This window comes from Ambystoma mexicanum, chromosome 6p (genome assembly GCF_040938575.1).
Source record: "Ambystoma mexicanum isolate Mex_15411 chromosome 6p, UKY_AmexF1_1, whole genome shotgun sequence".
NCBI classification, from domain to species: Eukaryota; Metazoa; Chordata; class Amphibia; order Caudata; family Ambystomatidae; genus Ambystoma; species Ambystoma mexicanum.
Window position 1 is genome coordinate 27,816,369 of NC_090935.1, and position 15,649 is coordinate 27,832,017.

At 47.9% G+C, this 15,649-nt stretch overlaps 1 protein-coding gene and 1 long non-coding RNA gene across 2 annotated transcripts in view; both read right to left on the bottom strand.

Moving 5' to 3' along the window:
* Positions 1 to 15,649, bottom strand: part of LOC138511170 (avidin-like) — a 108,953-nt gene that overhangs the window by 44,891 nt on the left and 48,413 nt on the right. The gene's annotated exons all lie outside the window — the stretch shown is intronic.
* LOC138511171 (uncharacterized) lies at positions 6,029 to 12,416 on the bottom strand. The gene is made up of 2 exons (XR_011280584.1): positions 9,249 to 12,416; positions 6,029 to 6,716 (listed from the first exon to the last, which is right to left on the bottom strand). It is a non-coding gene; the product is annotated as an uncharacterized lncRNA (long non-coding RNA).

The following is a 15,649-nucleotide window of genomic DNA, read 5'->3' on the forward strand; positions in this document are numbered from 1 at the left end:
TCTCACAGCCCTGCGCTATGTCTCGCATTTAGCCTACCCCTATCCAAGGGATTGACGTCTCACAGCCCTGCGCTGTGCTTTGCATTCAGCCTACCCCTAACCACTTGATTGACTACTCACAGCCCTGCACTGTGCTTTGCATTCAGTCTACCCCCTAACCACTGGATTGACATTTCACAGCCCTGCACTGTGTCTTGCATTTAGACTACCCCTAACCACTGGATTGACTTTTCACAGCCCTGCACTGCGTCTCGCATTTAGCCTACACCTAACCACTGGATTGACATTTCACAGCCCTGCACTGTGTCTTGCATTTAGACTACCCCTAACCACTGGATTGACTTTTCACAGCCCTGCACTGCGTCTCGCATTTAGCCTACACCTAACCACTGGATTGACCTTTCACAGCCCTGCACTGTGTTTCGCCTTAAGTCTACTCCTGACCACTGTATTGACTGTTCACAGCCCTGCACTGTGTTTTGCCTTCAGCCTACCCCTAACCACTGGATTGACATTTCACAGCCCTGCACTGTGTTTCACCTTAAGCCTACTCCTGACCACTTTATTGACTGTTCTCAGCCCTGCACTGTGCTTTTCATTCAGTCTACCCCTATCCACCCGATTGACGTCTCGCAGCCCTGTGCTATGTCTCACATATAGCCTACCCCTAACCACTGGATTGACTTTTCACAGCCCTGTGCTATGATCTCGCATTTAGCCTACCTCTAACCAATGGATTGGCGTCTCACAGCCCTGCGCTGTGCTTCGCCTTCAGCCTACCCCTAACCACTGGATTGAAGTATCACAGCCCTGCGCTTTGTCTCGCATTTAGCCTACCCCTAACCAATGGATTGACGTCTCACAGCCCTGCGCTGTGCTTCACATTTAGCCTACCCCTAACCACTGGATTGAAGTCTCACAGCCCTGCGCTATGTCTCGCATTTAGCCTACCCCTAACCAATGGACTGACGTCTCAAAGCCCTGCGCTGTGCTTCACATTCAGCCTACCCCTAACCACTGCATTGAAGTCTCACAGCCATGCGCTATGTCTCGCATTTAGCCTACTCCTATCCAATGGATTGACGTCTCACAGCCCTGCACTGTGCTTTGCATTTAGTCTACCCCCTAATCACTGGATTGACGTTTCACAGCCCTGCGCTGTGTCTTGCATTTAGTCTACCCCTAACCACTGGATTGACTTTACACAGCCCTGCGCTTAGTCTCACATATAGTCAACCCCTAACCACTGGATTGACTTTTCACCGCCCTGCACTGTGTCTCGCATTTAGCCTTCCCCTAACCAATGGATTGACGTCTCACAGCCCTGCGCTGTGCTTCTCATTCAGCCACCCCTAACCACTTTATTGACTTCTCACAGCCCTGTACTGTGCTTTGCATTCAGTCTACCCCCTAACCACTGGATTGACTTTACACAGCCCTGCGCTGTGTCTTGCATTTAGCCTACCCCTAACCACTGGATTGACTTTTCACAGCCCTGCGCTTAGTCTCGCATATAGTCAACCCCTAACCACTGGATTGACTTTTCACAGCCCTGCACTGTGTTTCGCCTTAAGCCTACTCCTGACCACTGTATTGACTGTTCACAGCCCTGCACTGGGTCTCACATTTAGCCTACCCCTACCTAACCACTGGATTGAAGTCTCACAGCCCTGCACTATGTCTCACATTTAGCCAAACCTAAACCACTAGATTGACATTCTCTGATTTTCACCTGCAGCCCCATGTTGTTCAATCAATGATTGAATCATTGCTCTGCCTGACTGTGCACCTACTGAAATTCTGTACACCTGATGTAGCTCCCTGCACCATGAGGCAAGGCTATGCCAGCCTAATTTTGCCTTTCATGTAACTGTATGCCTGATGTAGCTCCCTGCACCATGAGGCAATGCTATGCCAGCCTAATTCTGCCTTTCACGTATCTGTATGCCTGATGTAGCCCCCTGCACCATGAGGCACGACTTTGCCAGCCTAATTCTGCCTTTCATGTATCTGTATGCCCATTTTCCTATCTCCTTCCCTGCTCCCCTTACTTTCTTCTATGCACTTATATTAGAATTGTCCGTGGCCCTAGAATGATAGCAACCTTGTCTGTCTTCTCCCTCTTCCCTTTACTTGTCCCCCCCCCCTCCAGCCCAATCTGAAATGTCGTCAGGCCTAGTATGATAGTCGCTTGTTTTGTTCCTCCCCTCCCTTTCTGCACCCCTCTCCCTCACCTTTTGTTTTTCTCCGTCTCTACCAGAAATGTTGTTAGCCCTAGTACGGTAGTCGCCTGCCTGTTTCCATTTCCTTCCCACTCTCCCCCACCCTTCCTTATCTATGTCTTAGCTCTTGCACTATCTGAAATGTCGTCAGGCCGAGTATGATAGTTAATTTCACATCCTCACTGTCCATGGCCTGTAAGAATGTCATTGTATTTTCCCTTGTTCCCTCCCTTGCCTTGAAGCACTCTGAAATACATTGTGTATAGGCGCTATATAAATAAACTATCATATGATATCATGTCTCTGTACATCTGCTGTAGCCCTCTGCACCATGAAGCGCGGCTTTCGCATCCTAATTTTGCCTTTCGTGTATCTGTACACTTGATGTAGCCCCCGCACCTCGTGGCGCGGCTTTGGCAGCCTAATTTTGCCTTTCGTGTATCTGTACACCTGATGTAGCCCCCGCACCTCGTGGCGCGGCTTTGGCAGCCTAATTTTGCCTTTCGTGTATCTGTACACCTGATGTAGCCCCCGCACCTCGTGGCGCGGCTTTGGCAGCCTAATTTTGCCTTTCGTGTATCTGTACACCTGATGTAGCCCCTGCACCTCGTGGTGCGGCTTTCGCATCCTAATTTTGCCTTTCGTGTATCTGTACACCTGATGTAGCCCCCGCACCTCATGGCGCGGCTTTGGCAGCCTAATTTTGCCTTTCGTGTATCTGTACACCTGATGTAGCCCCCGCACCTCATGGCGCGGCTTTGGCAGCCTAATTTTGCCTTTCGTGTATCTGTACACCTGATGTAGCACCCTGCACCTCGTGGCGCGGCGTTCACAGCCTAATTTTGCCTTTCATGTATCTGTACACCTGATGTAGCCCCCGCACCTCATGGCGCGGCTTTGGCAGCCTAATTTTGCCTTTCGTGTATCTGTACGCCTGATGTAGCCCCCGCACCTCATGGCACAGCTTTGGCAGCCTAATTTTGCCTTTCATGTATCTGTTTACCTGATGTAGCCCCCGCACCTCGTGGCGCAGCTTTGGCAGCCTAATTATTCTTTTCATGTATCTGTACGCCTGATGTAGCCCCCGCACCTCATGGCGCGGCTTTGGCAGCCTAATTTTGCCTTTCGTGTATCTGTACACTTGATGTAGCCCCCGCACCTCGTGGCGCGGCTTTGGAAGCCTAATTTTGCCTTTGTGTATCTGTACGCCTGATGTAGCCCCTGCACCTCGTGGCGCGGCTTTCGCAGCCTAATTTTGCCTTTCGTGTATCTGTACACCTGATGTAGCCCCCGCACCTCATGGCGCGGCTTTGGCAGCCTAATTTTGCCTTTCATGTATCTGTTTACCTGATGTAGCCCCCGCACCTCGTGGCGCGGCTTTGGCAGCCTAATTATTCTTTTCATGTATCTGTACGCCTGATGTAGCCCCCGCACCTCATGGTGTGACTTAACCAGATTATGCTACAAAGAACCACCTGGTGCTTGCTAATGGGCTCTTGCACCTTTAATTATTCGAAAGTTGCATTCTACCTACTTGTACCTTCAGACTCAAATGTTTACTCATTCCAGCCTTGCGCTGTGTTGAACCTGTCCACCTGCACTTAATGTACCTTTCCCCTCCCTCCCTTTGCTCTTTCCTCCCCGACTTCCACTTCCTTTCGCCCCCTCTCCCCTGCTTTCTTGATCAGCACTTGCACGAGCCGAATGTCTCAAGGCTAGTAGGAATGTTTCTGTTTTGTTTTTTCTTCACCCCGGTTCCCCCCACCCTTTAAGCACCTTGAAATACGTAGTGAGGTATGGGTGCATTATAAATACACAATAAATAAATGAAATGAATGGAGTACTTGGGGGGAGCAGGGTAGGTAAAGATGGCTTTCCAGATCTCAGTGACTCCTGTTTGAGACGGAGGTCCAGGTAGGTACCATTTACTCAAGAAAGAATCAAAACGTATCCTCATATTTCGGTATTCAGGCCCACAAGTCATTCCATATCATAAACAGAAGAACTCTGTGGCCCTATAAGGGCCTGTGGGCGGGGGGTGTAGATCTAGAGGAAGGGAACAGATGGAAAGCTCAGATCTCAGCAAGACAACCATGGAAGCAAGTCCCTCTTGCTTGTCTCCCGTAGATGTCAACCTCAGAACTTCACCAGAGACCATCGTCCAGATATCTCCCCCTCCCTCTGAATCAAATCTCAGACATTGACATTAAGAAGACGCGTCGTCCTTCGGAGCCGGTTTCCAAATGTCCATTGCTTCATCCTCAGGATCCACTCTGCAAATCAAGCTGCTAAGCCTGTGTCTGTCCGGCTCCCTTCCAGAGAACCAATGGTCTTCACCGGGCAGTTGCTCCCAAGGCTCTTTCCCTTCTTATCTCAGCAGAGGCTTGCTCGGTGGAAGGCACCACCCTTCTCGGCCCCTGACGGTCCCCGTCAACAGTCCCTGGCAACTCTGGGGAGTGTTTGGAAGGTGAAAGGGTCAGTGTTGGCTTCAATAAGTTCTTATGCTGTACCAGTGAGTGGGCGCATGACAACAATCCCACCCCCCTGATGAATCCCACCCCTCACCAGTCTCTCAAGAAAGCCCCAGCTATACCATGCCTCTCTTAGGCAAAGCTGTGCCATCTCCCCTGGCAATGTTCTCCATGCCAAAATGGGGAATTGGGAGGTAGCACACTGCTGCCAAGCAGGAAGCCTGTTCATATCTATCAAGAGCCTGTGTGCTTTCCTAGCTTTTAAAGCAACACACTGCATTGCTTGTCTTGCTTGCAATTCCCACCTCATTTACAGGGTAAAACTATTTTCTCAAACAGAAACCCACTGTTAAGATGTATTTCTGAACTCTGACTTGGTGGGCAGAGATTCAGAAGGCCAGCCTAGTTTCTTAGAACTGGGGAAGCTTCTGGACAAGCCATACCAATAAAGATAGCTATGGCGGTGGTCAAGACTAAGTCTCAGGAGAGATGAGGGTGATCAGAAGTCCACAATGAGCTCACACAGTAAAGGACACTACAGAAAACCCTGTCAGGTGTACATATGAAAAATACACATACATTTATTAAAGGCCTTTTAAATCAAACACAAGATAAAACTACAGCAATATTAACAATTCTAACAAAACCTTATACTAGGGAACATATGTACGTTAACTAGTGGCCCAAAGTAATATTAAACAAATAAGGATGTCCAACCTGTAACAGAAGAGGGTCAGACAGTGCAAATATACTTTAGGCAATTCTTCAGGAGTCTCAACCCTAACTAATAGACAGTCCAGTCCCTACAAAGTGTGGAGCCTTGTGCTCAAAAGTACATTCAGCGCAACAGCGATCGATCGTGCTCAAAAGTACAAAAGGGGCTGTAGAGTTGCAGGAAACAGATCTATGATTTTACCTAACCGAAAAGTTTGACTCCCAAAAGTCCGTTTATTAAAATTAATTTTTTGAATTTTCCGCAAATATATATGTGTGGGAGACCCCTCATATCCCCCCACCTTACCCCTATACATTTTTTATTCACTTTACCCCGCACATATATATATATGTAAAAAATTGGGGGTCAGACTTTTGGGGGTCGAACTTTTGGGAGTAGGTAATTTTGTACAATACCGCAGGAAGCGGGGTAAGGCGATGAGGAATAGAGTTCCACAATTCGAGGAGGGTCTACACAAGGGCGCAGAGCTATTTCTAGGAATCGGCAATAGGATGGTAGTTCAGACTATACTAACAAAGGTGAGTGGTCTCTGGAGGACAATCATGCGTAAAAGTCTATGGATGCACCAGGGGCCACTGGTAAGGGTTGCAAGTACTCACCGACCCGCAACGCAGTCCGGAACAAACTTCGCCAGTCTAGTCCAGTTCGTTCACAGGTTCGAGTCCATCAGTTGTGCATCTGTCCGGCTTTCAGGGGCTGTGTTCTGGGACCTCAGTCTGTGGCAGGACAGTGGCCTTTTCTCCGCTTCTGGGGAAGGGAGCGGGCCAGTTCCACTGCAGGTCGTCCTAGGGCACATGAGGGCACAGCAGCAAGTCACCCATGAAGTTCGCCGCCACAGCGGGGCGACACAGGTACCGCGTAGGCTCGGGTCCAGGTGGACTCTCCTAATTCCAGTCCTAGGAATGCTAGGTAAACGAAACTCGGAGGGAGAGTGCCTTCTACCCAGAGCTTACTGTTCCCAAAGTCTCAAGTCGAAATGGCTGCGTTTCCAGAGCAAAGGTCCCTTACAAGCTGGTCAGTTCACTGGGTGGTCAAGGAACACTTCCGAGGAGGCTCGTTTGGAGGTTAAGCAGGAGGTGCCGAGAGTAGTTGGTGCCACTACTCCAATGGGTCAAAGCACCCTTGCAGGCCTTCTATGATCAATGAGAAACAGGGGCTCCGACGGGACTACCGCGCGGTCAGGGTGCCAAACCTTCTAGCGGGTCACCAGCGGTTCCACGGATCTGCTTCTTCAGTTCAGGAAACTTGGCTCCTTTACAAAGTTTGTTGTGAACTCAGGAGATCGACCTGGAATGGGAGCAAGATGCCTTGTTTTATCCAAAATCTCCTTCGTGCCAAAACAAAGAGAAACCAATAAGAGATCTTCTCACATTCAGCCATCCCAGACGTGGACCAATCATGGACCACGGTGGTCCCAGTCATTCCCAGCACACCAGACACTCTGGCAGCCAGGATGTGTATTGGAACTAGACTGCTCCAGCCCACATCCTGGGCACACACACACAAGGCATGCAGAAGCCCGCGAAAGCTTCGGTTTGTGCTGGGGTCTGCATCACAAAATAAGAAAATTCCCGTGTCTGCTCAACCTGGGGAAGGCAACGGGACAAAATGGCCAGATGACAGAAGAAAGGACCTTGTGGCATGCCCATTTTGGGGCACTGCCCTCTGCCAAACGCGGTAAACACGGTTTGGACCATAGAAAGGAGTCACCAATGCTTTAAAAGAAACTGCTGCCACCAGCTCTGTCCTGGACACACTTGGACATTCACCAAAAAATCCTTCACGGGTGTCTAGGGCCTTAAAAATGAAAAAGATACCTGAGTGCACTGTACTGTAAGGCACTGATAAAATGTTATCAACAAATGGCAACAAAGTGAAAGACTTAGGGGAACAAAGCCTCCCAGGACTGACTTTCTTTAAGGGCATGTCAGTTTCCCCATAAAATGTGAGCGAAAGCCCAGAGGAGTGCAGATGAAGGCTGGGCTCCACTGGCAAAAGTCAGGCTAGGATGGTCAGACAAAAGCAAAAGGTTGGGGGGGTTCACAACTGGAGGTAAAATTACACATAAATGGAAATCTTTCCTAACACCCACCAGTCCATTTCTGGAACTTGATACATGTTTCCTTTACATGGGAATGGAACCTTTATTCCTAGAAGGCATATTGACATGTATGACTTCAGCAAACAATGGCCATCCGGAGAGATTAAAGCTATCTCAGTGTTCCCATGTCAGGATTATGCTCAGTCAGCCATGACCTTTAGCCTCTCATCTCATTGCATTCTGGCTCCTGGATTTATGCTGGGAGTTACTGAATGAACCTTTTATACTGCAGTCTCTAAGCGCGGGACCGGGATTCAAACCGGTGTTGCCCTGCCTTCTCTTGTGTCCAAGACAAACGTGTTGCCCCTGAGCTATCCTCCTGTGGGAAAGGAAGCTACAAAAACTACACAACATCAAAGAATGATAAAAGCTAAAAGGAACGGTATCTGCAAAGCATCCCAACACTTACACAGGGTTGCCTGAGAGCCTGGTTTCCGCAGATTTCTGATACATGTAGGGTAGTGGTATGGTCCTACTTCTCCATTCCTACAGAGTTTGGGACTATTTGGGAAGGCGGCTGGAGAACCACAATAAGAGGATGAATTTGAAATCCAGGCCCACACTGTCCCTGGCCCCTTCATGCCCACCCTGACATGTTTCATGTCACGTCCAGCTCAGTGAAAGGCTGTGCTTAAGGGTTTAGCTCCCCACCACGCGCACAGAAAATCTACAAGTTGGCACCCATACACAGAGTGCTCTGCCAGACTACCTTGCAGACCTCATTGCATCCGAGCGGGAAAATATATATATATTTATGTCATTGAAACCTACACATTCTATGGCATGGCACAGAGGCTTCCCCTTATGAATCACTCCCAGAACCTTCCACCATGACTGTATACACCCAATGGCCAATCCCACATCTCAGTAAGTCCTATATCAGTCTCTTCATCCTTATACCCAATGCCCAATCCCACATCTCAGTAAGTCCTATATCAGTCTCTTCATCTTTAGACCCAATGGCCAATCCCACATCTCAGTAAGTCCTATATCAGTCTCTTCATCCTTACACCCAATGATCAATCCCACATCTCAGTAAGTCCTATATCAGTCTCTTCATTCTTATACCCAATGACCAATCCCACATCTCAGTAAGTCCTATAGCAGTGTCTTCATCCTCATACCCAATGACCAATCCCACATCTCAGTAAATCCTATATCAGTCTCTTCATCCTTATACCCAATGACCAATCCCACATCTCAGTAAATCCTATATCAGTCTTTTCATCTTTATACCAAATGACAAATCCCACATCTCAGTAAATCCTATATCAGTCTCTTCATCCTTATACCCAATAACCAATCCCACATCGCAGTAAGTCCTATATCAGTCTCTTCATCCTTATACCCAATGACCAATCCCACATCTCAGTAAATCCTATATCAGTCTTTTCATCTTTATACCAAATGACAAATCCCACATCTCAGTAAATCCTATATCAGTCTCTTCATTCTTATACCCAATGACCAATCCCACATCTCAGTAGGTCCTATATCAGGCTTTTCATCTTTATACCCAATGACCAATTCCACATCTAAGTAAGTCCTATATCAGACTCTTCATCCTTATACCCAATGACCAATCCCACATCTCAGTAAGTCCTATATCAGTCTCTTCAACCTTATACCCAGTGACCAATCCCACATCTCAGTAAGTCCTATATCAGGCTCTTAATCCTTACACCCAATGACCAATCCCACATCACAGTGTTACTCACCGCTCCGGTAATCGATCACTGCCTGTAGATAGGCGACCTTGGAGACGATAGTTTCCACAGATATTCACAAGACAGCCTCTGGTAACCCGACACCCCCTGAATTCTAAGATTCAGGCTTCCTCAAGGAGGGGCTCTTTTCTGCGATGTGCCTCTCTGCTATTTCAACCTGAACAGGCAGAATTGCCAATCGCCTAAAAGACCGGGGAGAACACACACCGCCAACCAATGCTGCAAAGGAATACAAAGATGGTTAGAGGAGCCAAGGTATGAAGGAATGCAAGAAAACAATAGTACTAAGTAGTACCTAGGCGGGGTTTGAGGAGTGGAATCTGCTATAGGATTGACCTATAAAAGAAAATAAACTATTACCCTCTACGTCAATGTAATAAACCAGAGCATCCCAGAAATAAATGGGTAAGTAATTCAAACACAGACCTGAAGGGAGAACTGGCAGGAATGAATGAAGTCTAAATGGAGGGAAACAACGAAAGGATAAAATAAAAAAAAGGAAGGTTAGTACAGGAGAGTAACCTGGGTGGCACGAGGGTCGCACTAGTGACGGGTTGGTGCATGTACCGGAAAGCGTCAATATGCACTTGGTGAGTAGCTCACGGTAGAATGTTGAAGTCCCAAAGGATGTAGCAACCAAGTTCAAAAGTAAAGGCTAACGGTGGAATCCAGCAGAGAGGGTTTTATCCAGTATGAACAGTTCAGGATAATAGCAAGTGAAACGGCCTCAGGAACAAGAAAGAGACCATTGACAAGTACAGAGGACAACCAATTACCTTAGTGGGCCGTAGAACCAGGAAGTCACTGAGGAAAAAGGCAGGCAGTCCGTGAAGGAGTCAGGGTCAGTAAAGGAGCGGGCGAAACCAAAACCAAAGGAGGATCCAAATGCAGTCGAAATAGAATAGCCAAGCGTCGGGAACTAGAAGATCAAATATAGAGCACTGACTGGATGTCAGAAGGGAATACGGAACGTAACCGCAAGGAGAGTAACGCTACAATTAGCAGCAGAGAACTGTATGAGTAGCAGTGCTTTAAAGTACATTGGGGTGTGGTTTAGGTGCGCGTTCCTTATGCCTGCAAGGTGTCAGCTGACACGAGACGCGCCAGCGTGTAAACAAATGCCATGGCAACCTCTATCGATTCCAGAGGGGAGCCCGTGAGTGTGCTGTCCTTTGCGTGAACGCCACGGATGAGCCGGTGCTGTCATTCCGCATAGAAAACGTAACAGCATCCGCCCCCAAAGACACCGGCAACCCCCTGGCAGAGTGGAACTCCCTCAATAGCTTGGGACAATGCAAGTTGGCCAAAGGTTCCCAAGTGCGATCCTCAGGACCGAAACCCTTACAATCCACCAAGTACCGCACAGTACCCCCAGAAAACCAGCAGTCCAGTATGCGGGAGATCTCATACTCCTCCTCAACATCCACCAGAATGGGAAGAGGCCGTTTCGACAACCAAGTAGAGCGGATGAAGGGTTTAACCAGAGAAACATAAAAAACAGGGTGAATGCGCCAGGAATGGGGCAGAGACAATCAGACCGCAGCAGGGTTAATGACAGCAGAGACAACAAAAGGACCCACGAATCGAGGCAGTAGAGAACATTTCCCTGCTATCTGCAAATTACGGGAGGAAAGCCACACCTTCGAGCCAATTTGGTAGGCTGGTGCTGGAGAACGATGCAGGTCCGCAGATTTCTTGGCACGGTCCTGAGCACGAAGCAAATGTAATCGGACATCACAATGTATTTGGTCCAGATCACATACACAGTCACGCGGCGCTGGATTGGAACCAGGCAGGGCCGGATCAAGAGGAAGCGTCCTAGGATGACCCCATACAGAGCACAAAATGGAGAGACCCCAGTGGATGTGTGCATAGAATTATTATATGCGAATTCCGCTTGTGGCAAGGACGTGAGCCAAGACTGCTGAAACTGTAGACATAAACAACGTAGATATTGCTCAATGGTGGAATTGTTTCTTTCAGTCTGCATGTCCGTTTGAGGGTGGTACGCTGACGAATACCTATCCTCAATACCAAGGGAAGCAGTAAGAGCTTTCCAGAACCGTGAGGTAAATTGCGTACCCCGGTCGTAGACGATGACAGAAGGCAGTCCAAAAAAGCGAAATACATTCATCATGAACAATCTAGTCAACCCGGGGGCAGACAGTAATCCGGAACAAGGCACGAACAAGGCATACTTCGTAAAATAGTCAACAACTACCCATATGGTGTTGTGTCCTTGTATGTCCGGTAGGTCGACAATGAAATCCATTGACACCATCTGCCAGGGTTTGTACGGGATCGGTAAAGGTTGTAACAAACCCATAGGTTTAGCTCTCGAAGACTTGCATTGAGCACAGATGGCACAGGTCGTGATGTAGTCTTGTACGTCTCTAGACATGGTGGACCACCAGGCCCAACATCGTAAGGCCTCCAATGTCTTCTGAGCCCCTGGATGCACTGCAATCAGAGAGTCATGGGACCACTGAAGAGCCAAGGTCTGGGCCTGTCCCGGTGGAATAAAGACGCGCCCCTGAATAAAGGGCAATCCTTGCACCAGTTCCAAGTTGAGTTCATTGATCTCCTTAGGATGGGTAGAAACCCAATCAGTAATGATGGAACGCAAGGAAGGCTGAACTGAACACCCACAGACGACTTTGTTTGGCAGTAGAAGCAATGGCTCGGACCGTAGGCAATGATTCCCCGTAGGAAGGTGGGAGAGAGCATCAGCAGATATCTGAGCGTTAGCAGGACGATAGGAGATAACAAACGGTATTGTGAAAAGAACAAGTGCCAACGCGCTTGACTGGCAGTGAGACACTTCATTGACTTGAAGGCCAGAAGACTTCTGTGATTAGAGTAGACTGTAACAGGGTGTTTAGCCCCCAGAAGATGGTGTCTCCATTCCAGGAAGGCATCTCTAATGGCTAGAAGTTTGCGTTCCGTGATTGAATAGTTTCTTTCATAGGGCGTCAGCTTGCGGGAATAATAGGTGATGGGATGCACTTCGCCTTAGTGTTGGCATTGTTGTGATAAGACAGCGCCAACCGCATAGCCTGAAGCGTCCGCTTCCACAAAGAAAGGGAAATCCGGGTAAGGATGCTTAAGAACCGGAGCTGTAGTAAAGGCAGATTTCAGCTGATTGAACGCCTTTTGAGCCTCCGGTGACCAAACATACGGCACCTTAGCACTGGTCAAGGAGGTGAGAGGCGCAGAGATGTCAGAAAAGCTATTGATGAAACGCCGGTAAAAGTTGGAGAAACCCAGAAATGATTGTAAAGCTTTGATATTCCTGGCACCGGCCACTCCAAGACAGCTTTAATCTTAGACTGACTCATACGAACTCCCTGATCAGTAAGGTTGTATCCCAGAAACTCAACTTCAGATGCATGAAAAATGCATTTTTCTGCCTTTACAAATAAATGGTGGTCTCTTAGACGCTGAAGAAATGTCTTGACATGTTGGATATGATCCGTCAGGTTCTGTGAATAGATCAATATGTCATCCAGATAAACAACGCCATATTGATCTAAGATGTCGTGAAATAGGTCATTCATGAATGCCTGGAAGTTAGCCTGGGCGTTACAGAGACAAAAAGGCATCACCAGGTATTCAAATAGGCCATAGCGTGTTTTAAATTCAGTTTTTCATTCGTCCCACTCTCTCATGCGCACCAGATTGTAGGCCCCTCGGAGGTCTAACTCAGTGAGGATTTTAGACGAGCCCAGTTGATCGAGGAGGACCAAAATCAGAGGAAGAGGATACTGATTTTTAATAGTAGCTGCGTTTAGTGCACGATAATCATTACAGGGACGTAAATCCCCTTCTTTTTTTGGGGACGAAAAAGAGCAGAGACGCCATTGAAGACTTCAAAAGGCGGATAAAGCCCATAGTAAGTGCCTTGTCGATGTACTCCTTCAATACCGCATCTTCCTTTAGGGTGAGCGAGTACACTCTACCATTGGGTATCGTCATTCCCGGTATTAGGTCTATTGGGTAATCATAGATCCGATGCGGATGTAGGGCCTCCGCCATCCCTTTGTTAAACACATCTGCGAATTCTGCATATTGAGTGGGGACCACTGAGGTAACCGTGTTAGAAATGGCCCCAACATGCATAGTGGAGGACACTAGCGCTCTAGCAGGGCTGTCCTGACTGATTCCAGGCAATGAAGTGCAGCGAGTATTGCAGACATTAGAGGGAAACTGGATCAAGTGGGTTGACCAATCAATCTCAGGATTGTGGTAATGCAGCCATGGGATACCCAGAATGACCTTGTAGGCAGGGGCTTTAATAACGTCAAAAGTTATCTCTTCTGTATGGCCTTCGTCAGTGGACATGACCAAAGGGACCGTCTGATGTGTCACCAAACCAGAGCCAAGAACTGACCCGTCAACTGCATTAACCAGTTCAGGAGTAGGTTTGCGAATTAGTGGTATTCCAGACATAGAAGCAAAGCATTGGTCCACATAATTACCCATTGCTCCCGAATCTATCACTGCCATTGCTTTGAATGTCCCTCCCTGGTTCACAGTAAAACGGACAGGAAGCTGAATCAACTGAGTAGAACTAGACAATGGAGAGTCCAGAGTAGCTCTTCCCGACGTAGGGACTCTGTCTACTGTCGGGATTTGGTGTTTCCCGCCTTCCTTTTGGGTTTTTTAGGACATTCGGGCAACAAATGATCAGAGGCCCTGCAATACATGCACAGATTATTTGTCCTGCGATGTTCACGTTGAGCGGGGATGAGCGGACCCCTGACAACACCAATCTGCATTGGTTCAGGAGCAGGTAGTGTAGTGGAAGAGGTTTCTGCAGGTGCTGAGACAAACAGGGCAGATTTCTTCTTGCCTCGTCATTCAGTTTTGCGAGCGTCGATTTGGAGGACTAAATCAAGCAATTCTCCGAAAACAGTAGGAATGATAGGAAAAGTGGAGAGTATGTCCTTCAATTCGTCAGAGAGACCCTGATAAAAGACTGTGGTCTTCTTCTCTTCGGGCCAATCTGTCTCAGCTGCCAGCTGATTAAAGCGAGCTAAATAAACCAAGAGGGAATTGTTCCCTTGTCTATGCTTTAGTAACTCCAGATCAGTAGCTTGAGTAGTGTAGCGTGTATCAAATACTATACTCATCATCGTAAGAAGAGCATCACAATTGTAAAGCACATAACTGTTGGATTCTAATAATGGGTTTGTCCAAGAGGCCGCGGTGCCACCCAAATGTGACAAGACAAATGTAGCCTTAGTGGTAGAAGTGGGAAAAGAAGCAGGATGGCACAAGAAGTGTAATTTACACTGATTAATGAAAGTCCTGTATTGTTTAGGATCCCCCAGAAAGCGTTCTGGGGGTGCCAGAGGGAATTGTGTGGTAAGCATGATGGGTGCCGACTCCTGAGTAGGGGCTGGAAAACCTGACCCCGAAGCCAAAGCCCCAGCGCCGGTTGCCTGCAGGGCCGGAGTGGTCACCAAGGCCTGGATAGCATGCATGCGCTGGCGTAGTGCCTCTTGAGCATTGGTCAGGTCGGTTCTCAGATCCGTGACCGTTTGCACTATTTGTGTCAAGGCATCGCTAGCCTCTGTGGACATTATAAGGCTGCTAATTCTGTTACTCACTGCTCCGGTAATCGATCACTGCCTGTAGATAGGCGACCTTGGAGACGATAGTTTCCACAGATATTCACAAGACAGACTCTGGTAACCCGACACCCCCTGAATTCTAAGATTCAGGCTTCCTCAAGGAGGGGCTCTTTTCTGCGATGTGCCTCTCTGCTGTTTCAACCTGAACAGGCAGAATTGCCAATCGCCTAAAAGACTGGGGAGAACACACACCGCCAACCAATGCTGCAAAGGAATACAAAGATGGTTAGAGGAGCCAAGGTATGAAGGAATGCAAGAAAACAATAGTACTAAGTAGTACCTAGGCGGGGTTTGAGGAGTGGAATCTGCTATAGGATTGACCTATAAAAGAAAATAAATTATTACCCTCTACGTCAATGTAATAAACCAGAGCATCCCAGAAATAAATGGGTAAGTAATTCAAACACAGACCTGAAGGGAGAACTGGCAGGAATGAATGAAGTCCAAATGGAGGGAAACAACGAAAGGATAAAATAAAAAAAAAGGAAGGTTAGTACAGGAGAGTAACCCGGGTGGCACGAGGGTCGCACTAGTGACGGGTTGGTGCATGTACCGGAAAGCGTCAATATGCACTTGGTGAGTAGCTCACGGTAGAATGTTGAAGTCCCAAAGGATGTAGCAACCAAGTTCAAAAGTAAAGGCTAACGGCGGAATCCAGCAGAGAGGGTTTTATCCAGTATGAACAGTTCAGGATAATAGCAAGTGAAACGGCCTCAGGAACAAGAAAGAGACCATGGACAAATACAGAGGACAACC